This window comes from Balaenoptera borealis (assembly GCF_965194805.1).
Source record: "Balaenoptera borealis genome assembly, contig: HAP1_SCAFFOLD_347, whole genome shotgun sequence".
NCBI classification, from domain to species: domain Eukaryota; kingdom Metazoa; phylum Chordata; class Mammalia; order Artiodactyla; family Balaenopteridae; genus Balaenoptera; species Balaenoptera borealis.
Genome location: NW_028123846.1, coordinates 642,650 through 666,661, shown reverse-complemented (window position 1 = coordinate 666,661; position 24,012 = coordinate 642,650). Strand labels below are relative to the sequence as shown.

General features: G+C 42.7%; 1 pseudogene across 1 annotated transcript; it reads left to right on the top strand.

The window, feature by feature from the left end:
* The first annotated feature begins 4,372 nt into the window (after positions 1-4,372).
* LOC309621362 (thioredoxin, mitochondrial pseudogene) lies at positions 4,373-6,213 on the top strand (annotated as a pseudogene). Its single transcript has 2 exons — positions 4,373-4,384; positions 4,669-6,213. The product of its transcript is annotated as a thioredoxin, mitochondrial pseudogene (transcript).
* Positions 6,214-24,012: the final 17,799 nt, after the last annotated feature.

Here is a 24,012-nt window from a genome sequence, read left to right as displayed (position 1 = left end):
TTACCAACTATCCACCAGAGTTTTATTAGAATTTTGGACACCTAAATTTAATGCATAACATGTATTTGGAGAATAACCACAATGGTTTGGAAGAAGATTCAAAAAAATAAACTTAATAGAAATGATTTCTTTTAGCCTCAAGAATATAGGGCTTTGAAGTTTAATAATAGTTTTATATTGTAAAAACCCAAGTGTTTTTTGAAACATAATAGCAATAGATATTAATTGTCATAGGCACTTCAAAAACTTCTTTGTCCACGTGCTGTCTATTGTTCTTTTTGTATCATCCAATGTAGTTCAGTTTATTAAGTAACATTTTTTTAATTGTATAGAATAAAAATTTCTTAGATTCAGACAACTCTCATCATAAAAACCTGACGATAACACCCAAAGTGGGTTAGTCTCTGACTGCAAAGAAGGTCCTACGTATATTTAAATTTGAGGAACTATCTTCTTTACTAAGTAAATCAATTTAATAATACAATATGCTACAGTGGTAATCAGGACCTTCTCCTGCCCAGGGAAATGGATTTGCCTTTGTGATGGTTAATTTTATGTGTCAACTTGTCTAGGCTACGATACCCGTGTGTTTGATCAAACACCAGCCTAGATTTTGCTGTGAAAGCATTTTTAAAAACATGATTAATGAGTCAGCTCTACCCACCACCAGAGCCTCCCATCAAGCCTCTTAGATAACCTCAACCACCAGAGGGCAGACAGCAGAAGCAAGAAAAACTACAATCCTGCAGCCTGTGGACCAAAAACCACAGTTACAGAAAGATAGAGATGATGAAAAGGCAGAGGGCTATGTACCAGATGAAGGAACAAGAAAAAAACCCAGAAAAACAACTAAATGAAGTGGAGATAGGCAACCTTCCAGAAAAAGAATTCAGAATAATGATAGTGAGGATGATCCAGGACCTTGGAATAAGAATGGAGGCAAAGATTGAGAAGATGCAAGAAATGATTAACAAAGACCTAGAAGAATTAAAGAACAAACAAACAGAGATGACCAATACAATAACTGAAAAGAAAATTACACTAGAAGGAATCAATAGCAGAATAACTGAGGCAGAAGAACGGATAAGTGACCTGGAAGACAGAAAGGTGGAATTCACTGCTGCGGAACAGACTAAAGAAAAAAGAATGAAAAGAAATGAAGACAGCCTAAGAGACCTCTGGGACAACATTAAACGCAACAACATTCACATTATAGGGGTCCCAGAAGGAGAAGAGAGAGAGAAAGGACCAGAGAAAATATTTGAAGAGATTATAGTCGAAAACTTCCCTAACATGGGAAAGGAAATAGCCACCCAAGTCCAGGAAGCGCAGAGAGTCCCATACAGGATAAACCCAAGGAGAAACACGCCGAGACACATAGTAATCAAAGTGGCAAAAATTAAAGACAAAGAAAAATTATTGAAAGCAGCAAGGGAAAAACGACACATAACATACAAGGGAACTCCCATTAGGTTAACAGCTGATTTCTCAGCAGAAATTCTGCAAGCCAGAAGGGAGTGGCATGATATACTTAAAGTGATGAAAGGGAAGAACCTACAACCAAGATTATTCTACCCGGCAAGGATCTCATTTAAATTTGATGGAGAAATCAAAAGCTTTACACACAAGCAAAAGCTAAGAGAATTCAGCACCACCAAACCAGCTCTACAACAAATGCTGAAGGAACTTCTCTAAGTGGGAAACACAAGAGAAGAAAAGGACCTACAAAAACAAACCCAAAACAATTAAGAAAATGGTCAGAGGAACATCCATATCGATAATTACCTTAAACGTGAATGGATTAAATGCCCCAACCAAAAGACATAGACTGGCTGAATGGATACAAAAACAAGACCCATATATATGCTGTCTACAAGAGACCCACTTTAGACCTAGGGACACATACAGACTGAAAGTGAGGGGATGGAAAAAGATATTCCATGCAAATGGAAATCAAAAGAAAGCTGGAGTAGCTATACTCATATCAGATAAAATGGACTTTAAAATAAAGAATGTTACAAGAGACAAGGAAGGACACTGCATAATGATCAAGGGATCAATCCAAGAAGAAGATATAACAATTATAAATATATATGCACCCAACATAGGAGCACCTCAATACATAAGGCAACTGCTAACAGCTATAAAAGAGGAAATCGACAGTAACACAATCATAGTGGGGGACTTTAACACCTCACTTACGCCAATGGACAAATCATCCAAAATGAAAATAAATAAGGAAACAGAAGCTTTAAATGACACAGTAGACCAGATAGATTTAATTGATATATATAGGACATTCCATCCAAAAACAGCAGAGTACACGTTCTTCTCAAGTGCGCACGGAACATTCTCCAGGATAGATCACAATTTGGGTCACAAATCAAGCCTCAGTAAATTTAAAAAAATTGAAATCATATCAAGCATCTTTTCTGACCACAACGCTATGAGATTAGAAATGAATTACAGGGAAAAAAACGTAAAAAAGACAAACACATGGAGGCTAAACAATACGTTACTAAATAACCAAGAGATCACTGAAGAAATCAAAGAGGAAATAAAAAAATACCTAGAGACAAATGACAATAAAAACACGACGACCCAAAGCCTATGGGATGCAGCGAAAGCAGTTCTAAGAGGGAAGTTTATAGCTATGCAAGCCTACCTAAAGAAACAAGAAAAATCTCAAGTAAACAATCTAACCTTACACCTAAAGAAACTAGAGAAAGAAGAACAAACAAAACCCAAAGTTAGCAGAAGGAAAGAAATCATAAAGATCAGAGCAGAAATAAATGAAATAGAAACAAAGAAAACAATAGCAAAGATCAATAAAACTAAAAGCTGGTTCTTTGAGAAGATAAACAAAATTGATAAGCCATTAGCCAGACTCATCAAGAAAAAGAGGGAGAGGACTCAAATCAATAAAATCAGAAATGAAAAAGGAGAAGTTACAACAGACACCGCAGAAATACAAAGCATCCTAAGAGACTACTACAAGCAACTTTATGCCAATAAAATGGACAACTTGGAAGAAATGGACAAATTTTTAGAAAGGTATAACCTTCCAAGACTGAACCAGGAAGAAACAGAAAATATGAACAGACCAATCACAAGTAACGAAATTGAAACTGCGATTAAAAATCGTCCAACAAACAAAAGTCCAGGACCAGATGGCTTCACAGGTGAATTCTATCAAACATTTAGAGAAGAGCTAACACCCATCCTTCTCAAACTCTTCCAAAAAATTGCAGAGGAAGGAACACTCCCAAACTCGTTCTATGAGGCCACCATCACCCTGATACCAAAACCAGACAAAGACACTACAAAAAAAGAAAATTACAGACCAATATCACTGATGAATATAGATGCAAAAATCCTCAACAAAATACTAGCAAACAGAATCCAACAACACATTAAAAGGATCACACACCACGATCAAGTGGGATTTATCCCAGGGATGCAAGGATTCTTCAATATAGGCAAATCAATCAATGTGATACACCATATTAACAAATTGAAGAATAAAAACCATATGATCATCTCAATAGATGCAGAAAAAGCTTTTGACAAAATTCAACACCCATTTAGGATAAAAACTCTCCAGAAAGTGGGCATAGAGGGAACCTACCTCAACATAATAAAGGCCATATATGACAAACCCACAGCAAACATCATTCTCAATGGTGAAAAACTGAAAGCATTTCCTCTAAGATCAGGAATGAGACAAGGATGTCCACTCTCACCACTATTATTCAACATAGTTCTGAAAGTCCTAGCCACGGCAATCAGAGAAGAAAAAGAAATAAAAGGAATACAAATTGGAAAAGAAGAAGTAAAACCGTCACTGTTTGCGGAAGACATGATGCTATACATAGAGAATCCTAAAACTGCCACCAGAAAACTGCTAGAGCTAATTAATGAATATGGTAACGTTGCAGGATACAAAATGAATGCACAGAAATCTCTTGCATTCCTATACACTAATGATGAAAAATCTGAAAGAGAAATTATGGAAACACTCCCATTTACCATTGCAACAAAAAGAATAAAATACCTAGGAATAAACCAAAAAAAAAAAAAAACTGGTAAATGAAAACAACATTTAAAATTGTGTTGTCATTAGAGTATACACAAAGTAATTGAAGCTGTAGGTATAGAAGTGGTTGCCTTGAGAAGACATGTATAATAAGGAAAGGAAGAAAGGAAGGAAGGAAAGAAGGAAGGAAGGAGGGGAAGAAGGAAAGCAAGAAGGAAGGAAGAGAAGGAAGGGAAGGAAAGAAGAGGTCTTCAAAAATAGGGAGATTTAAGTGGCATTTAAGTAAACCTGCCAAAGGGAGCAGTGGCAATCAAGGGACCTGAGTATTAATTAGGAATGACTGATCACGTGAGTCCCATGAGGGTAGGGATCACATCTGCTTCTCATTTCTGGAGCAGAGCACCTAGCACAGTACCTGGCCAGTAGATGCTCCATTCGCAATTGCCCAGTGTTGTCCATGGGGCAGGAAAGCTACAAATACCATTGGCTGCGGCAACTGGGTGACTGGGGATGTGTGCAAGCTGGATGGCAGGCAGTGAGTAAAGAAATGAATAGGGAACAGAAGTGCCCTTGACCGGTGGGGAGGGCCGCGCTGTGCACCCCTCTGCTCTCGCTGCAGGGAGATGGCTTAGCGACTTCTCCTGGGGAGGTTCCTGGCCTCCATAATCTGCAGGAAGCCCTCTCAGAGTCAGTGGGCGCCCCTTGCCTCCAGGGCCCTGCAGACCCCACAGCGCAGTCCTAATAACCTGACAGTAACACCCAGCCAAGCCCAGTCAATATACACCACCAGAGTCTGTACAATGACCTTTAACATCCAGGATGGACCAGACTTTCAAGACTGAGTTGTCAACAGTGAGACACCAGTGGTTGTGGATTTCCATGCACAGTGATGTGGTCCCTGCAAGATCCTGGGGCCAAGGTTAGAGAAGGTGGTGGCCAAGCAGCATGGAAAGGTGGTGATGGCCAAGGCGGATATTGATGACCACACAGACCTCGCCATAGAGTATGAGGTATCAGCTGTGCCCACCGTGCTGGCCATCAAGAATGGGGATGTGGTGGACAAGTTTGTGGGCATCAAGGATGAGGACCAGCTGGAGGCCTTCCTGAAGAAGCTGATTGTCTGACAAGCAGGGAAGCGTCCTGACTGCCCCTGCCCACCTGGGCCCCGTGGTCCCGGGGGACCCAGATAGAACTCATAGCCCTTCTGTGCCGGCCCTTCCTACCTCCTCCCTCTGCCTGGCCCCTGTGGGTCCGTGCTTTGGAGACCAGGCCTCCAAACACAGGAGCCTCAAGTGCTCCCAACCTGGCTGACCGCCAGGGTGGCCGCCCAAGGAGCGGTGCCGCCACCGAGCTGGGACAGCCGTCTCCTCACCCACTCTCTGCTCCTTCTAGGGCTTGTTGCCGTGCTCCCAGGATGCTGGGACAGAGTCCCGGGGCCAGCCTGCAGTAACAGCTTGGTCTCCCTGCTCCCTTCTGATCTGAACCCCGGTGCCTGGCTCATCTGCCTCCTGCATTTTTCTTTCCTGCTGCTGTTTTGTAAAAAAAAAAAAAAAAAAAAAAAAAAAAAAAAAACAAACAGAAGAAGCAAAAAAGAAACCCAGGGCTTCCCTGGTGGCGCAGTGGTTGAGAATCTGCCTGCTAATGCAGGGGACACGGGTTTGAGCCCTGGTCTGGGAAGATCCCACATGCCGCGGAGCAACTGGGCCCGTGAGCCACAATTACTGAGCCTGCGCGTCTGGAGCCTGTGCTCCGCAACAAGAGAGGCCGCGATAGTGAGAGGCCCGCGCACCGCGATGAAGAGTGGCCCCCGCTTGCCACAACTAGAGAAAGCCCTCGCACAGAAACGAAGACCCAACACAGCCATAAATAAATTAATTAATTAATTACCAAAAAAAACAACCCATAGAATACAGTACCAACAGCGGACCCTAATACAATCCACGGTCGTTGGTGATAACGATGTGTCAATGTAGGTCCATTTATTGTAACAAATGTACCACTCTGGTGTGGGATGTTGATGATGGGGAAGGCTGTGCATGTGTGAGGGCAGGGGGAGTATATGAGAAGTCGCTGTACTTTCTACTCATTTTGCTAATGTTTTGTTATTTGTAATTTCTTCTTCTAAAAAAAAGAGGATATTAAAAAAAAAAAAGAAATGAGTTATCAAGCCATGAAAAGACACGAAGGAACCTTAAGTGCATATTGCTAAATAAAAGAAGCCAATCTGAAAAGGCTGCATACTGAATGACTCCAACTGTATGACATTCTGGGAAAGAAAGTAAAAAGATGTGATAGTCAGGGGTCAAGGGTCAAGGCGGGGTGAGGAAGTGATGATTAGGTGAAACACAGGAGATATTTAAGGCAGTGAAACTATTCTGTAGGATACCGTATTGATGGATACATGACATTATTTGTCAAAACCTACGGAACTGTAGAACACAAAGAGCGAATCCTAATGCAAACTATGGACTTTAGTTAGTAATGCTATATGAATATTGGTTCATCAATTGTAATAAATTGTAACTGCACTAAGGCAAGAGAACTAAGAGAGAACTAAGAACCGCACTAAGGAGAAACTGTGAGTGGGAAAAGGAGAGGATATATGGAAACTCTCTGTACTATCTGCTCAATTTTCTTTTTTTTAATTTTATTTTACTTTTTATTTCTTTATTTTTGGCTGTGTTGGGTCTTCGTTGCTGCACGCGGGCTTTCTCTAGTTGTGGTGAGCGGGGCCACTCTTTGTTATGGTGCACAGGCTTCTCATTGTGGTGGCTTCTCTTGTTGTGGAGCACAGGCTCTAGGCGCACAGGCTTCAGTAGTCGTGGCACGCGGGCTCAGTAGTTGTGGCTCACGGGCTCTAGAGCGCAAGCTCAGTAGTTGTGGCACATGGGCTTAGTTGCTCTGTGGCATGTGGGATCTTCCCAGACCAGGGCTCGAACCCGTGTCCCCTGCATTGGCAGGAGGATTGTTAACCACTGCACCACCAGGGAAGCCCTATCTGCTCAATTTTCTGTAAACCTAAAACTGCTTTAAAAAATTGTTTATTAATTTTGTAAAAAGTGCAACCCATGGCTTGACCAGTTCTGTATATACCACTTTCTCAGGCAGTAAGTTATCTTTGCAGAGCGCCTTTGGGCAACAAGCAATGATGCAGCATAGCCCACATAGACAGAAGGGTTTTGAAGACAACAAGCCTTCAAACTCATCCCCCCACTAGAGTGTGAGCAGGAATGACAGAAGGGGGAACAGAATGTGGTGTGTGGAACCCTGGGTCCCCCTTTTAGCTACAATCAAGGAGTCACTGAGCACATGAAGGCAGCCTCGCAGGGGTAGCACCGCTCTAAGAAACAAGCGACACTTCTGACTTGTTTTACCCAAATAACTTAAACAAGCAGATAATAACCAAGTGATTCATCCTACATGATCTTCAGTTTTCCCATTGATACAACTGACAGTATTATGCATTATAGATGCTGCTGTGTTGTTTTCAAGCCTTCCTTGAAAGCCTTAACAAAAACGTCAAAACATCCTCGCATATGATACTGATGATAAGGAAGTGGATATGTGTGATCACATATGAGATATCTTATTAAGGAAAGTGTGGGAGGGTTCTTCTTTAGAATATTTTCAAAAAGCTCTTCTAAACACTAGATATATTTTTTATTACTTTTACTGCTGTTATTCTCCTACTTGTTACCTGAAGTTTCGTCTAAGGACCGCAGGGGTTTTCTTAACCTTACAAGTAAGTTTCTGTTGAGTAGAACCTCGTCATGCTACTTGTTGCTATTGATAGAGTTTGTTAAGCCAACAGTGAAAGCAATCTGTCCTCTCAATGCATGGTAGCACTTCAATACTGGAGATTCTGTAATGAATTTTAAAATCAGAGATGAGAAGCATTTCCCCCACCCACCTGGGATTGGAAAGAGAAAATTCAGTAAGACAAAACAGGATGCAGAGCTTAAGAAGTGGGTTAGAGCCCACGACGTTCTAAGAATCACAACTGTTGAAGAAATATTAAGCAGACCAGAAAATTAGTGAAATGAGTCCAGGTTGAGTGAGACTGGATGCTTTCCCCAAGTCCCACATGGTAACTGCCTTTTTTCTTCTGTAGGGAGAGAAAGAATTGGGAAGAGATTTCAGATTTCTAGAGATTCACTTGAATAGTTCCTACTGCACTGCTCACTGGGACAATATTCTTTTTCCTCCCCAAGGTGGCCATATGCAGCAGCAGTTCACCCCATCCATTCACTCTCATCACTTAGAATGGAGCTGTCCCCATGCAAACATCGAGCAATGGCACCGTGAGAATTGAGAGGCTCATGAAAGCAAGGCTGATGGGAGCCCTGGGGTGCACCCCCAAACTAAAAGGACTCAGGTTGCAAGACCTGTCACTTAACAGTCACAGCAGGATATAGTTTTGGTAATTGAAGCCTAATTTGGATTGTGTTTTTGGAAAACGATGACATTAGTTTTCTAAAAACTAGAAAATTTTTTAGGGGGGAGTGGTGGTTCTCTCCAACTCCACTTTGAAGCTAAAATGGCAAACTGTTTAGAATACAAACGTTTTCTTCCCGTGGATTTATGTAGTAGATGTTTCAAAATGACTGGCAAATACATAGAATTCATACAAAGTTAGAGGCAAAAGGGTGCTCCAGAACCCTCTGGTTGAATCTCTTCACTCTATAGTTGAGGAGAATGAGGTCCAGAGAGGCTAAGTGTTATGCCCAAGGGCACACAGCTGGCTCACAAGATGAGACTTGAATCCGGATTGCCTATGTACTGGCCAATGCTCTTCCCTCTCTACTGTGCTCTACTTCCCAGCACCACAAGAGGACACCTACTGTGTCTTGCAGAATCTAGACTATTTTTTGAAAGCTTGGAACTAAACTTGTGACTAATTAGAATACAGTGTTCCACCACCTTTCAGTCACCAGCTAAAATCCACTGCTCCCCGTCGCAGCACGCCCGAGGCCTTCTGGGTAACCAAAGAAAGATTATTGTCTCAACTCAGTTCTCTGTGTCTAGGTACCCACAAAATGGAAATCACTTTACCTGGGGAAGAGCAAGAGGACAAGATGAGATGAAAAGGAAGCATGTTTAAAATGGATAAAAGGAGGCACTTTTTTCCTACTACACACAATTGAACTGGGGAACTCACTGCAGCAGGATATTAAGATCAATGGTGAAGATTTGTGTTTTAAAAGATTAGACATTTCACATGCATATCATCAACAGCGACACTCAGTGGGATGAAAGTAAGATGGATGAAAGTTCTCAAGCTTCAGTGCGTAAGCTGATCACCAACTGGGTCAGGTGAAAAGAAAACAAGTTGTCGACTGGATTAAAATTTCACAGAAAGGCAGATCTGGGGGGTTCCAGTCATTGCTGCTGTGTAACAAACCACTCCACAGTACTGGTGTGAACCAACAGGCATTTTATTATGCACATGGATACGGTGGGTCAGGAATTTGGAGAGGGCACAGCAGGGATGGCTTGTCTCTGATTCATGACATCTGGGGCCTCAGTTGGGAAGACTTGAACAACTAGGAATGACTTGAGGTTGGGGGCTGGAATCATCTGGAAGCTTCTTCACCTAACCTGGGATGACTTGAAGGCTCACTCAGCTGGGACTGTCAAGTGGAGCATCTATATGTAGGTGTCAAGAGGGAGTGTCCCAAGAAAAAGCACTTCCAAAAAACAAGTGTCCCAAGAGACCCAGGTAGAAACTACACGGCCTTTTATGACCTATCCATGGAAGTTTTAGAGCATCACTTCCAACACAGTCCATGGGTCAAAACCGTCACAAGCCCCCTGAGATTCAAGAGGAGGAGACTTAGGACCTCCTACATCCCTCCCCTATGGGGAATGGCAAGATCACATTGCAGAAAAACCTGTGGGATGGGAGAGGTTTTCGCAGCCATCTTTGGAAAATGCAATCCCCCAGGGAAGTGGTGGGTGATGTGAGGTTACAAGAACACACAATCTAGTGGAAAAAACTGACATATGAACAGAGAATCACAGTACAATAAAATAAATTTCAAGGTAGTTATTTCCCCCTCTTTTACAAGAATTCTTTTTCTTTCCCTTTGATAAGAGTCATCACATTAAAATTTTTTCATTCATTGTCTGTCTTCTACTAGATTGGAATCTCCATGCATTTAGTTTCCTACTGTAACCCCTGTGCCTAAAACACTACCAAGCCCAAAATAGGCACTCAATAAATATTTGCTGAAAGAGTATATGAGTAAAGTGCTGTAATAGAGAAGTAGTGGGAGGGCTGTGGGAGTACAGGCAATAACAAAGCACTCAGCTTGACAGAAATGACATTTGAGTGGGTCTTGAATGCTCTTGAAGGATAAACAACAATTTTTCTGGTGGAAACAAAAGGGAATAAATTTTTCTCCTTAAATCTCCTCCAGAGACTTCATTAGCCAAGTTTAAGTGGGCAGATCTCATCCTAAGTGTACAGACTGCATGTAGTAGTTACAATGTTCTTGGTTGCAAGTGAAAGAAAAGAGGGACTCAAACGTATTAAAAAATAAGCAGCGTATCGTATCACATAACAACAAGTCTGGAGGCCAACAGTTCAGGCAGCCTCAATGCCATCCTTCTTCACTGGGTCAACTTAGCTCCTTTGTGGTTGCAAGATGGTGCCCACAGTGGTAGGCATCACAGGCAGACAAAACAATACCCAGCAGGGGAGAGGACTACTTCTCCTTTGGAGTAAGATCTTTCCCGTAAGCCCCTGACAGACTTACCTCACACTGGCCCCCACACCACGCCTTATTGGCTAGAACTGTGTCCCATGCACGTAGGTAACCTAAACGCTGATAAGAAGAAGGGGAGAAACACGAGCGGTTAGACTAATCACGTGTTACTCCTTGGGGCTTGACCTGAAGCTCCTGCCTCTCCTGAAGCACAGGGCTATGCAGAAAAGGGTGGATTCCCCAACAAAACAGAACAAAACAAATAACGGGGGTTTTGTTAGGAAGGAAAAAGGGGAGATGACTCCTCGGCACATAATCAACAGTGTTTGCAACATTAGGCTTGGGGAAGGTTAATGTTCTGTTTTCTTTGTGGATGACTATTACCTAACAATTTTATTTATTCTTTTTCATGCTTTTTGCTCCTTTCCTTTCTCCTCTGCGCTAGTAGTCAGTTGAATAAATCAAGCGCTGTATCAACAGGAAAGAGTGTCATGTGTACAGTGTACATACGAATCTAATTAATCAAAAATATGTTGATTAGACGTGAGTGCACTTTCAGGTAAAAACCTTGATTCAGATGCTTCTGATAGCATAGCCATGCCCAGCTGTTCACCACTTGAATCGTGCTCTTTCATGGCCTTGTGCCCGTTACTTGTGCTGATTCCTCTGTCTAGGAAGTCCTTCTCAGTTTCCTTACCTATAGTGGATACTAGTGATTGCCTCTCCAGCGTCCATTCTATCCTTCTAGTAATTTGCTTGAAGAGATGGCGAACTGCCAAGCTACTTTTTTCAGACTCCCTTGCAGCTAGGGTCTTGATCTGAAATAAGTTCAGTCAATCAGGTGCACTTGTGTAAGATTTGGAGGCAGATGCAAGGAGAAGGCATCATTCTGTTGCTGTTGCTGTTGGCCAGCAAGGTTTGAGCAATAATGTTAAGAGGCATTTAATGCTGTTGGACTCAATGTCCTGTTTCAGTGTCTAGTCACCAGTTTCATGGGTGTGAAGAGCCCTTGCTGCAGCACCATCCCAACTTCTGGAACATAGCTACTGTGGTAGGCCCGTGAACTCAATAGCCCAGGGGTACCCCCCTGACTTCTGCCCCTCCAGCTCATCAATTTTGTAAGCCTCTGTTTGGTTCTCAGTATTAAATATTTCTCTGTTTGAAACACCTAGAGTGGTTTCTTCCTGTACTAAACCCTGACTCATAGATCACCTAATTCATATTCAGCCTTCCAGGCACAGCCTGGGTCTTCCCTGAGCCACCAGGTTGGGCCAGGTGCTTCCTCTGTGCTCCCACCACGTCCTGCCTGGTAAGCCCATGCCTCTTCATCTTTGCACCCCTGGCACCAGTGTTTGGCTCACAGCATGTGCAGCAATCAATATTTACCGAACTGAAGCTCCCTCTGCCAAGATACCAGACAGGTCCTGAAATCTAGTCTAAAGGGTGCCCCACCTCATGCCTGGTCTGCAAAGCCCAAAGAACAAGTGGCTCTAGACTTACACTGGATTCTAGATGAATCCAGAGCCCTCAGCTTTTCCGTACTTTAGTCCCCCACACAAGAGGCCACACCAGAATTGAAAATTTGACCTGGTCCCCAGGAAAAGGATGATAAGGAACAAGGGAAGTTGCTTATCTCAAGAGTTACCATCTGGTGGTTTTCAGGACCCTCTACTGCTGGGCCTACAACGAGGCCTGCAATCAATGGCAGCATAGTCTTTGGAGCGAGGAAAACCCAAGTTGGAAGGTGTGTGCCGTTGTGTAGCAAGTTACTTTCTGAACCTCAGATTCTTAATCTATAAAATGGGGTTGATAATATCAACCTCACAGGATTCTTGGGGGTAAAAGAGATTATATATGTAAAATGCTTAGCACAGTGCACGCACATGGGAAATGCCCGATACCCATCAGTTACTGTTACGGCCACCATTGTTGTTGACTGTGCCATCCCTGTACCACAATTCTGTTACATATTTTTTACTTCATATACATATACTTTCCTTCAGCCCAAACAGACTCACATGCAGTTAGACTAGAACGTACTTCTCTATACTTTCTCCCGAGGTGTTCCATTTTACATCATGATGTGATTAACCCTTTTCTGCAGAAGATCCAGCTAGGCCCAAGTTTGGGGCTGTGCTGAGGAAATAACAAAACCATCTATGTCAGTGGCTCTCGACCCTAGCTGAAAATCAGGATCACCTGGAGAGCTAAAAACAAAACGGCAACAAAAATAAACAAATAAAACGAAACCAAGAAACAATGTCTGGGTCCGTCAACCAGAGATTCTGATTCAGTAGGGCCCAAGCATCAGTAGATCTTAAGGCTCCCCAGGTGATTGTAATGTGCAGCTGAGAGCCATGGCTGAGAGTGGGAAAGATTAGCGCTTCCATCGCCTCTGGGAAAGAAGAAAGAAGCTCTTACTTTTCTAGAATCGCCACCACAGTGGAGGAGGGGAGAGGACTAAAGATTACAGTTGAATGATTCCACTTATAATGTGAACAAGGCATTCTTATTATGAACCTGGATAAATGACTCATCATGTTAATCCTCTGATTAGTGTCTGGGTTTCTCATCTAGAGGTGTCTGATCTGATGAGAAGAGGAGTTATCAGAAATGCTCTAGGACATGGAAAAAGCTAGCCTGGAAATACCTGTGAGGGATTTCAAGTTGGCTTGTGGGTGTCTGTCCTGTGCCAGCCCTGTGCACACTCGCACACTTGCGGGCTGGTTGCTGATGTCAGGTGTACGCACTTTGATCCAGGGCAAGTGAAATGATCCCTGCTTTGGCATAAAATCTAGCTAATATCTAAATGCTAGAGATAGCTGGTGACAGCTGGGAGTGTGCTCAGACATAAAGTACAGGCATACCTCATTTGATTGCGCTTTGCAGACTTTGCTTTTTCACAAATTGAAGGTTTGTGACAACCCTGAGTTGTCAGATGATGGTTAGCATTTTTTAGAAATAAAGTATTTTTAAATTAAAATATGTACTTTTTTTAAAGACAGAATGCTCTTGCACACTTAATAGACTGAAGAATAGTGTAAACATAAGTTTTATAGACATTACTGGAAAACCAAAAAATCCATGTGACTCACTTTATTGTGATATTTCCTTTATTGCAGTGGTCTGGAAGCAAACCCACAATATCTCTGAGGTATGCCTGTACATCTAAAAAATGTAACTTTTTTCCCATTATTAAAGTGATACACAAAAGAAAATAGAGTGAGAAAACAGAAAAATAGCATGAACCCAGTAGAAACTAATAACAGACTTACATAGAGTTACGAGGTGCTAGACATGGTTTTAAGCTCTTCACCATATAAATTCATTTACCCCTCACTACAACTCTATGAGGGGTAACTCCACTTTACAGATGAGGAAAGAGGACCTGGAGCTGTTGTGTGACTTGTCCAAAGTGGCAGCTAGTAAAGGAAGAGCCAAGGTTTGGACTCATGCTGCATTTAACAGGGTAGGGTCAACCTCAGAGATATATATAGCTCATAAGGTAAGCTTTATCCAAGGATTCAATGCCACTTGCTAAAGTTTAAAAAGTTAATCTCAGTTGCCATTTATTCACCCATTTATTTCACAAATATTTACCAAAGGCATCTATGGGCAGCACACTGTTCCAGGCTTGATTATCAAGATACTGAAGAGTATACAGAGGCTACCTGTCCAGTCATTCCTATAGCATTGAACTCTCAAGTGTCTCAATATGTATAATCAATACAAGTATAGTAAGATTAGAAATGCAATAACTATTCTCTGATTACAAAATCCAAAACCAATACTTCAAAACTTTCAAAATGTCACAGTCTTACTAGATGGAATGTTTGGCACGATCCTCCGTATTTTCATCAATTAATAAGTACACCTTGGACAGTAATTTAAGTTGAACCTCATGAATTCCACTTTGTAGCAACACGTTTAATATAACAGTAGTGTCTTCAAGTCAGAAATTTGGTGTTTTTGGATGGATGGATGGATGGATGGATGGATGGCTAGATGGAAGGATAGATGAGTGAATTAATAGCTAAGAATGCCTGGCAATGTTCTGGTTGCTTAAAAATTGCATCTTTAAAAATAATTCAGTGTTTTCCAGTTTGTTAAACAATAACTATGACTCAGAAGAAAATTGTGATTTCTGTCCTTTCCATGGACTAAATATGTAACTTCAAGGAAGCCATTATGATGCCAGTCCCATCTGATTGTTGTGAGGATCAAATGAGCTAACTGAAATGAATTATGTAGCACCCTGCCTAATACATGTTAAACAGCATATTTTAAACTGCCTTTAAAGTGAAATACTATATGCAGAAAAGCAAAAATTCAAATGATACAAAAAGCTATACAATGCAAAATACGTTTCTTTTGGCCAAGTTTTCCCGCTACTATTACTACTATTATTAGAGATCTCCAAGCAAAAATAACATCTCCCTGTTGATTAAGAAGGGAGAGGTTTACAGACTAGGAGATACCATCCTTTGAGTCAGAACCAAGTGAAATAACACATGTATTCTGGTTAAATTCCAGCATGAGTGATTAACATTCTCCAACTTCAAATAATTTTTATTATTAGCCAACACTTGTCCATCCCCAATAATACACATGTTGCATACAGGCCACAGAATGAGGCAGCCTCTCTTGGCATGGTCACAATCTGTGCATACTTTCCACTGAGGGTTTCCCTTTCTTTTTGATTGCTATTCCATAGCTTTCCAACTCCCACTACTTTCAACCCTGGGGTGTTTGCCGACACTGAGTGCCAAGTAGTTCCAAAAACACCAAAACAATATAAGCACCTGTAGAATCCCAGGGAATGAAAGAGGTAAAGTACATTTTAAACATATTTATTAACGGTTTTAATGTTTGTGAAGAGATTTATATTTATTTCTTTTAACTTTGAGGCTGGGATTAATACACGTATTCCTCATTATTTCTCACAAAGTCTTGTTGATAAGCAGGAGGAAGAGGGCTATTCTGCAATTTTGTCTCCCAGTCTGTGGAAGTGGGATCCAGGACACAAGAACGACTCAGCCCTAAAGTGCAGTCCTGAGTCCCTCAAGAACTCAGGCCCTCCTGCCTTTTTCCCGCCTTCTTCCAGTAGAAGGAAGGGGTGGGGGGAGCGGGAAACAATTCAAACCCTCTTTGTAAGCGTGTGAATGAATTTCAAGAATGTTAAACACCTCAGTCTTCCAACCTAATTAGAACATGTAGAAAAGAGGCATTTTTAGGACATTTAAAACTTGCAGAGTAATAACCCATCTGGAGAGCGCCACAGTGCGTCCCAGTGGTCGAGGCGCCCAGCAGGTCTTCGCGCGGGCTCCCGCAGCTCCGTGCGCTCCGGATCCCCGGCGGCGCGCGGGTGCGCAGCTAAGCAGCGGGTAGCCCCCGGCGGTGGGGGGGGGGGGCGGCCCCTGCCCATCACAGAGCCCGGAGCCAGTGTTGCTTTTCTCTGCGGGCGACTTCGAACTGCCTGGATTTTTAACCCGATAAACTGATAAAGGACTAACATGTCTGGAGTCTTCCAAAGACAGAAAGAAAATCACTTTCTTGTCGCAACAGTAAGATTTTGTTACGAAATGCAAAAGTAAAGGTTAAAGCCTGGGAGATAACCGGTCGCATATGGGGGGAGGGGGGAGGAGGTGGTAAAAACTGTGGCTGTCGCGTCCCAACTATCTCGGTTCGAATCCCGGGTTTGCCATTTGAGAGCCTACTCTGTGCTAGGCGGTCGGAATACCGCGCTGAACAAGATTATCTAGGTTGTGGCTTTCTTGGGGGAACTATCATTAGCTCGGTTCCCTTGGTATGCTTCTAAACTCTGTTTCTTCACCTATAAGAATTGTTGTAAGGATCTGAGACATCCTGTATTAAGATGAGAATGATTAACGCGCCGTCTGACACACAGTAGGGGCTCAGTAAGCATTTGTACTTCTCTCAATTTGAGCTCACCTGGTGAGGGCAGCGCAGAGAGGAGACAGGTGCCACGGTTAAGAATGATTCTTTGAGCAGTTCTTTTAAACAAGCGCTGGACTCTAAGGATGCTTAGCTGCAGATAGGAGAGCTGGTAGGTGCCCTGGAAGCTAGGGTTCATAAGCTAGAACATTACGGGAAAGTGAGCCCCGCACCACTGGACGCCAGCAGAGAACTCAGGAGGGACTTCTAGCTAGGGTTTCCCGCTCCGGGTCTCAAGAAGGCGTGATTAGCATTCGGCCCGCCCCCCCATAGCTTCCCGGCCGGCGATTGGCCCACGCTCCTCGGCTGCCAGCTCCAGGCGGGGCCGGAGGGCGCCTGGGGAGAGGCTGAGCCCGCGGGGCAGTGGGCGGGGACGCGCGGAGAGCGTGGCGGGGCGGCCCACCAACCGAGCCCCAGCGCGAAGGGGCGGGGCCGGGGCGGAGCCTCCCGGCGGGCATTAGAAGCAGGTGACCCAGGCTGGGCGGGAGAGGCCAGTCAGTCCGAGGCCGTGACTCCACTGCGGCCAGCGCGGCCGCCGCCGCCGCCGCCGCCGCCGCCGCGCGCAGTTCAATACCCGCCGGAGGTGGGCCAAAGGGTGCTAGAGCGCGGGGGAGGAGCGGAGCCCGGCGCGTCCCGGGAGAACCGCCACCGCCCCCAGGAGTCCGCTGGAGCGCGGATCCCCCTGCAGGGGAGGAGAAGAGCGGCGGGCGGGACGCGGCGGCGGGCGCGCACCATGCAGTCCTGTGAACAAACACTGGCAGCGATGGGGGAAAATAAGTGTCCCTGGACTTTGGACTAGATTACAGCCAGATATTCCAAAAGCATCGAGACACTGCTCTCTGCGGCCTCTGAAAACAAATGAGACCCATAACACCCTTGCATAAGCTTTTAAAACATGGATCAGTGTAGCAAAAGGAAAGCTGTTCCCCCCCCCACCTCAATATATTTTTCTCTTCCTCCTCTTCTGAGAAAGCCTATATAGTGATGAGCACACACTTTACTGTTAGAGAATTCTGTTTGCTTTTCTAATCTGTTGAACCATTCCCTCATTTATATATGAAAGCCTATGTATTGATGAATACACACGTACACACACCACGCATACATACTTTACTGTTAAAAATTCCGTTTGCTTTCCTAATCTATTTAACCATTCATTCAAGAAGAGTGTGAGGCCATTACTGGGGAAGGGGGTGACAGTGCATTGGCCAGCAGAATACCAGTGACCAGGACTGAGTGGGGACTAAATTTAAGAAGCTAAAATGGCAAAAACAATTAAAATTTGAGGATGTCTCCCTAGAAAAACAGCAAGTGTAGGGATTTGCGCTTCATTTATACCAAAGTTGGAAAAGTCAGATTTAAGCCCAGGTCAGTTTTTACATTATGGATATTAAGTAAACAAGTGTATAGTTTCCATAGTGTATTTAAGCACTTTGCTGGTGGAAAGAAGCCTGGTGTTATAGTTTTCATGGACTTTCAGAAGCTATTCACGTTTATAAAAATGCACTGCTCTTACAACACTCATCCTCTGAATCAAAATTTCAGTATATTCGACAAAACCTTGTACACAGAGCTACAGAACTTTTTGCACATCTAATTCCTCTACTTGTTCAGAAGCTTCTTAGAACCTTGAAATAGATCCCCTGCCTGAGGGCCAGTTCCTCTCTTGTTTTTCAAATGAGGAACTTTTCTGATCACCTTGACCTCTTCCCTCAGTTAACATGTCTTCCCAGAAAGTACATAGATTATTCTGCTGCCTTAGGTCATTGTGCCTAATTTGGGTTTGTCCTCTTCCTTTTTTTTTTTTTTTTGTGGAGGAGTGTAAAGATGATGCAGAATGTATCTAAAAGTCGTGGGATGATGTGGTTGAAGTGATTTAATTCTTCCTGTTAAAACAACTATTTTTCATTTTGGCAACATACCAAACCTAAAAAGAACAACCAATTTACTTTAAAAAAAAAAAAAAAGACAGTTAAGACAAAGGATACTAAGCCAAGGAGAGGCAATACAGGTAATGCATTTGGAGGTCTAGGTCCAGGCCAACTCTCAGAGCTGCCTCTGTTTTCAGCCTCTGTTCTCACCGCTGCTCTCCCCCTCCCTTCCCTCAAAGATGAAGCCCACCTGCTTCCCTCAAGTCTTACCTCAGCCACCCCTCCCGCTACCCAGGGCAGAGAAGCCCATCTATTTATGGTCGCCCCCTATTTCCATCTCATATGCTGTTTTCTTCTGATTTTTATTTTTATTAGGCAAACAATCCACACTCATGAAAACAATTATAAAATGGAAGGTTGTGGGGTGGTTTAGCAGCTTCTTCACAGCCAGCTCTGTGATTTTAGTGAGGATTTAAGGCCCAGTTTAGTTTCACATGTACAGCTTTTGGGCTGTCCCTTTCATGGTTCAATTGTAAGCAACGTCTCCCATCACAGATTAGGGGGTAAAGATTTAGAAGGAACTAATATGTGACCTCTCCGTAAATCAGTTGATAAGACTTAGGAAGTCATTTTAATTTCTATTATTAACCTCACACTTTGAAGTTGTCTAAATTGGCTGAAAATAAGTATTCTTGGTGCCTTATTGGTTTATCCTTGCAAACCTTTGTCTTGTTTTCTCGTAGTCATTTCCAGTGATAAGCCTGTGTGTGTGTGTTGTGTGTAATTGTGAGCAATGTACAAGCTTAAGTAACGTGCTGACACCACTGTTTCCAAGTTGGTATTCATTAGGCCGTTTCCTCCTGGGCTAGGGCTGCACTAATCCTGACACCGGCTGCCAGGAGAAAACCTCATGGATCCCACACCGCACCTTAATAACAGCATCCGTGACCTGCAGTCTCAAGTACAGAATGGGAACCCCAGAGCTAGGAAATGTAGTTGTATATTTTAATGAACTGCTACCCCTGCTAAAGAGGCTTCTTTCACTTTTGTGCTCTACAGAAAGACCAAGGGGGGTAGGAGGGACAAAGCTTTGAATAACTGCTTTCTAACACCGAATGTGGCCAACAGGACAGAGAACGTCACAAATCTAGGCAGGTGTGAGGTACAGTGGCTGAGGATTTCCTGCTCCCCCTGCATGCCCTTTCTTGCCTCCAAAGTCCGATCAAGTGATCCTGGGAAAGAAATACGCCTGGGTTGAGGAGGGTGGTTTTGAAAGAAAAAGCTACCAAGACATTAAAGCAGGGTGAATGAAGGGTAGGCAGGATGAAAGTAACTAAGTAACCTGGCTCAGAACTCTCAAAAGCTTCTAGCAGCTTGATGACAGTTACAGGATTTATTTCAGTCTGTGGTACATCATTTGAAGACAATATTACTTCATGTTGTTCCAAACTGTATGTATAGTGTGTATGTGTTGTGGGTGTGTATCTAAATAATATCTATTATCTACACGAGAGATGTAGTGACTGTTGATTCGGGTCTGGTGCAGGTGACTCTATTACTGAGCCGAGCGAGGCACATCCTGCGTCAGTGGTGCGAGTCCAGGGCGTTCAGCGCTTTTTCTGACTTCCACGTGTGCGTAGTGCCTGTCCCACGCGGTATTGTCAGTGTCACGTCAAACCCAGAACTCCCAAAGCAGAGCCAGCGATACTTTCTTTGTAGACAATCAACTAGAATCTATAAAATTATTACTGGCAGGTGATTATAATTCCAGATCCCTAACACTAGCAAAAGGAAACCCAGAGCACCTTGATAAGAAGTTTTCTGTTTTTGTTTTGTTCCTGGAAGTCAGTAGAATAGCAGTTGTATGTGGTTATATTAGTGTCAAGATACTTAATTTGCTGACCTTATTATTTCAGGAAAAAAAAATTGTATGTATTATATTTGTGGGAAGTTAAAATAATGCTTTGAGATTTTTATCAACTCTGGAGAGTAGTTATTTATGAAAAACAAAGAAATGTCTATTTTTGTTTCTTTGTTCCCAATTACTGTAGATAAATTTTAAAGTGCATTAAAGCAATGGTAAAGCAAATAAGATGCTGTACAAGTATTTTTCTCATGCTTTCATGGAGAGACACTGTTTTCTAAGAGTATCTGAAGGAGGTATGTGCATTCTAACTTCATGATCCGATTTCTCGGATGTACTTTGAATATAAGTGGCAACGTTTTTATTGATAATAAAATCAAAGAAATTCCAATCACCAGAAGGAGAACTAATGAAAACATGTTTTACCTGAATATACTTCCTAGGTTTCTCCTGCTGATCCTGTGATTGTTTCATGATTCACTTGAAGAAATGAAGGAAAACACACATAAGAACAGAGACATTACCTGAGATTGTGTTCTATTTTATCAACCCTCCATCTATACTCTGTACTGAAGCAATTTGGCTAGAAGTGCTGCTGTTGTTGTGTGTGTCTGGTTTGCAGTCAGAAACTCCCAAAACTTCATCATTCAGCAGTTAGATCCACAACTTTGTATTAAGGTCTAAATACAAGTCAGGGAACCCAGATAAGATAAGAGGATATATGGTTCTCCCTCTGTATTTGTGGGTAATTGGTTCCAGTCGTCTCCCTCCCCCCCGTGCCACCCCATACCAAAATCCATGGATGCTCAAGTCCCTTATAGAAAACGGTGCAGTATTTACATATAACCTACGCACAATCCTCCCATCTTCCCCCGCACCCTCCTTTATACTTTAAGTCATGTCTAGATTACTTATAACACCAAGTACAAATCCTAAGTAAGTAGTTGTAAATATAATGCAAATGGTTGGTGGTGTGCAGCAAATTCAAGTTTTGCTTTCTGTAACTTTCTGAAATTTTTTTCCCTAAATATTTTCAGTCCATGGTTGGTTGAATCCACTGATGCAGAACCTGTGGATACGGAGGGCCAACTGTAAATTGATTTAGAGTTGGCACTTCCCTGACAATCTGGACAGATGCTTAGTAAACCTGAGATAATTAATTTAGCATCAAAGTGAGTACTATGAGCATTATTAGATTGGTACATGTTAGGGCATTTGGGAGAAGAGAAAATACAGCAGTTGAGCTGGATCCTGGTGCGAGAGCCACTGTGCCTTACCCGTACAGGTCTCTAGTTGGCACATCTTCCCAATGCTTTCTCATTGTTCATTCCCCCCAGTGGAAAAGGGGGGCACTGTTGGACTTAGGAAGTTGGAGAAATAGGTAATAATGCTTCTTTTAGTGATTTAGTTACAGAGCTCTTACGTGCAACAGAATGAGAGGAAGTAGAATGGTTCTGTGCATAGATTTGGGAGCTAGACTGATTAGGGATTCAACTCCCAGCTCCATCATTCATGGGCTGTTGATCCTGAACAAATTACTTAAGCTCTTAGTACTTCACTTGTGTACTGCATCTGAGTACTTTCTCATCTGTGAAAGGGGGATAATGATAGTACTTATATTTTAGGGTTGAGAGGATCTAAAAGATTCAATCAGGTTAAGGTAAGTAAAACAAGGAGGAAGCAGCCATTCAGGCATGGAATGGAAAGGGAATTGAAAGACTAGTTTTCAAATTTGTGTCTGCATAAGAATCATTTGGGGTTCCTATTAGAAATGTAGATTCCCAGGCTTCAGCTCCAGGAATTGAGATTAATTTGGGATCCCAGAATTAGGTCTTTTTGTTCTGTTTTAGTAAACTTTTAGAATTATTTTAGGTTTACAGAAAAGTTGCAAAGATATATCCATTTTGCCCTAATACTAACATATTATCATAGCACATTTGTTAAACTAAGAAGTCAACATTAACGCACTACTGTTAACTCCAGACTTCATTTGGATTTCACCAGATTTTCCACTGATGTTCTTTATCTGTTCTAGGATTCCACATTGCATTTAGAGAAGCTTCATTTCTTACAGGGACTTTCAGCCCATGAGAGGCAGGTGGTCTGGAGACCACATCTTGAGAAACACTAGGACATGTCAAGGGCTGAGGAAGGTCAAATTGCCCCATCCTCACCACCATCCTGGTGGTGGGGGTGTTGGATATAGAAATTTGATTTGAAGAGTTGGGATGGAATCCTCTCCCTTAGATGAGAGGGGTTACCTTAAGAAGTGAGGCATCTATTCCTAATGCCAGATGAAATGAGTTTTGGAGTTTGGAAGGTGGGGTTGCTGCCTAGCCTGAGGAGATACATCTAGGGTTGTGGGCAGATCAGGGGAGTGAGTGCAGCAAATTGGGAACAACTACTTTGTGGGAACACAGGAGGGCTCAAGTAGTTGATTAAAGGGGATTACAAGGGGCCAGTTAGCCCGTGAGCCATATAAATCCTGTATTTCCTGGAACCTGGTGATAGTGTTTTAGAAATGGCTCATAGTAGTAACCAACATCAAGCACTGCCACATTGGACACGAGCAGAGAGTCAAAGGGTGAAGCTGAGATGACCTTGTTGAGAGAGGGCAGTGGGAGGTGGACAAAACACTGATGCCCTGCGTTTGGAAGAGTCGGTTCCCACAGTGAGGAGATAAAGGGCCACCATCTGGGGAGCTAGAAGTAAAGGTCAGTAGAATTGAGAACGGTAAGATGAAGGAATAGATGTTGTAAGAAAAAGCTAGCAGAGTAATTTGAGGTCTTGAAGTAGAGATCGACATATTCTTGAGGACCTTAGGTCCTGAGGCTGTCACTGACTTTCTCTAATCACATTCAAATTATTTAGCTGCCCTCACAGCAGTTAAGTAATCACCTAACCTGTTCCTTTTTTTTTTTTTTTTTTTTTTTTTAAAGAACATTAACCTCTTCATTTGACTCTGGATTTCTCTTAATTTCTATACTACTTCACTTTCCTGGTTCTTTCTGCATGTTAGAGATCCTAAACCATAAACCGGTATTCATAACATTTCTTTCACATGAAGTACATGTTATCTCATCTGCCAAACCCATTTAAAATGGACTAGTGGAAATTGCCTCAGAAGCCAAACAGATTGCACCTGTGTACAAGGGACCAGGTGTCTCTGAAGGGCTCCTAGATCTTTTGTATTCTTGCTGGCACGGTGTCAGGCTGGCCAGGCTGGTGAGTGGCTAACAGTTAAGATTTTAGGTGATCTAATCCTTAACTTGATAGATGCTGGGTGTAATCTACAGATTCTGCATAGAAATTAGCACTTACCCCTGGGAGAGCCCCTACCAGCTGTCAAGTGCTTTACCAAATAGCTCTATACTCAAGAATGCGGCTTCTGGGTGAGGGAACAGTCGTAGTCATTTTACATGTGGTTAGAGAGAAGTCTTGGGTGATGAAAGATTTTAGCTAACCTACACGCTATAGGTAAACATTTCCAAAAACATTGCATAACCTGAATACAGAGTGAATTGTTTTCCAGTAAATACTGGCTTCAGCATTTTTCAAAAATCAAGGAATGGTATATTT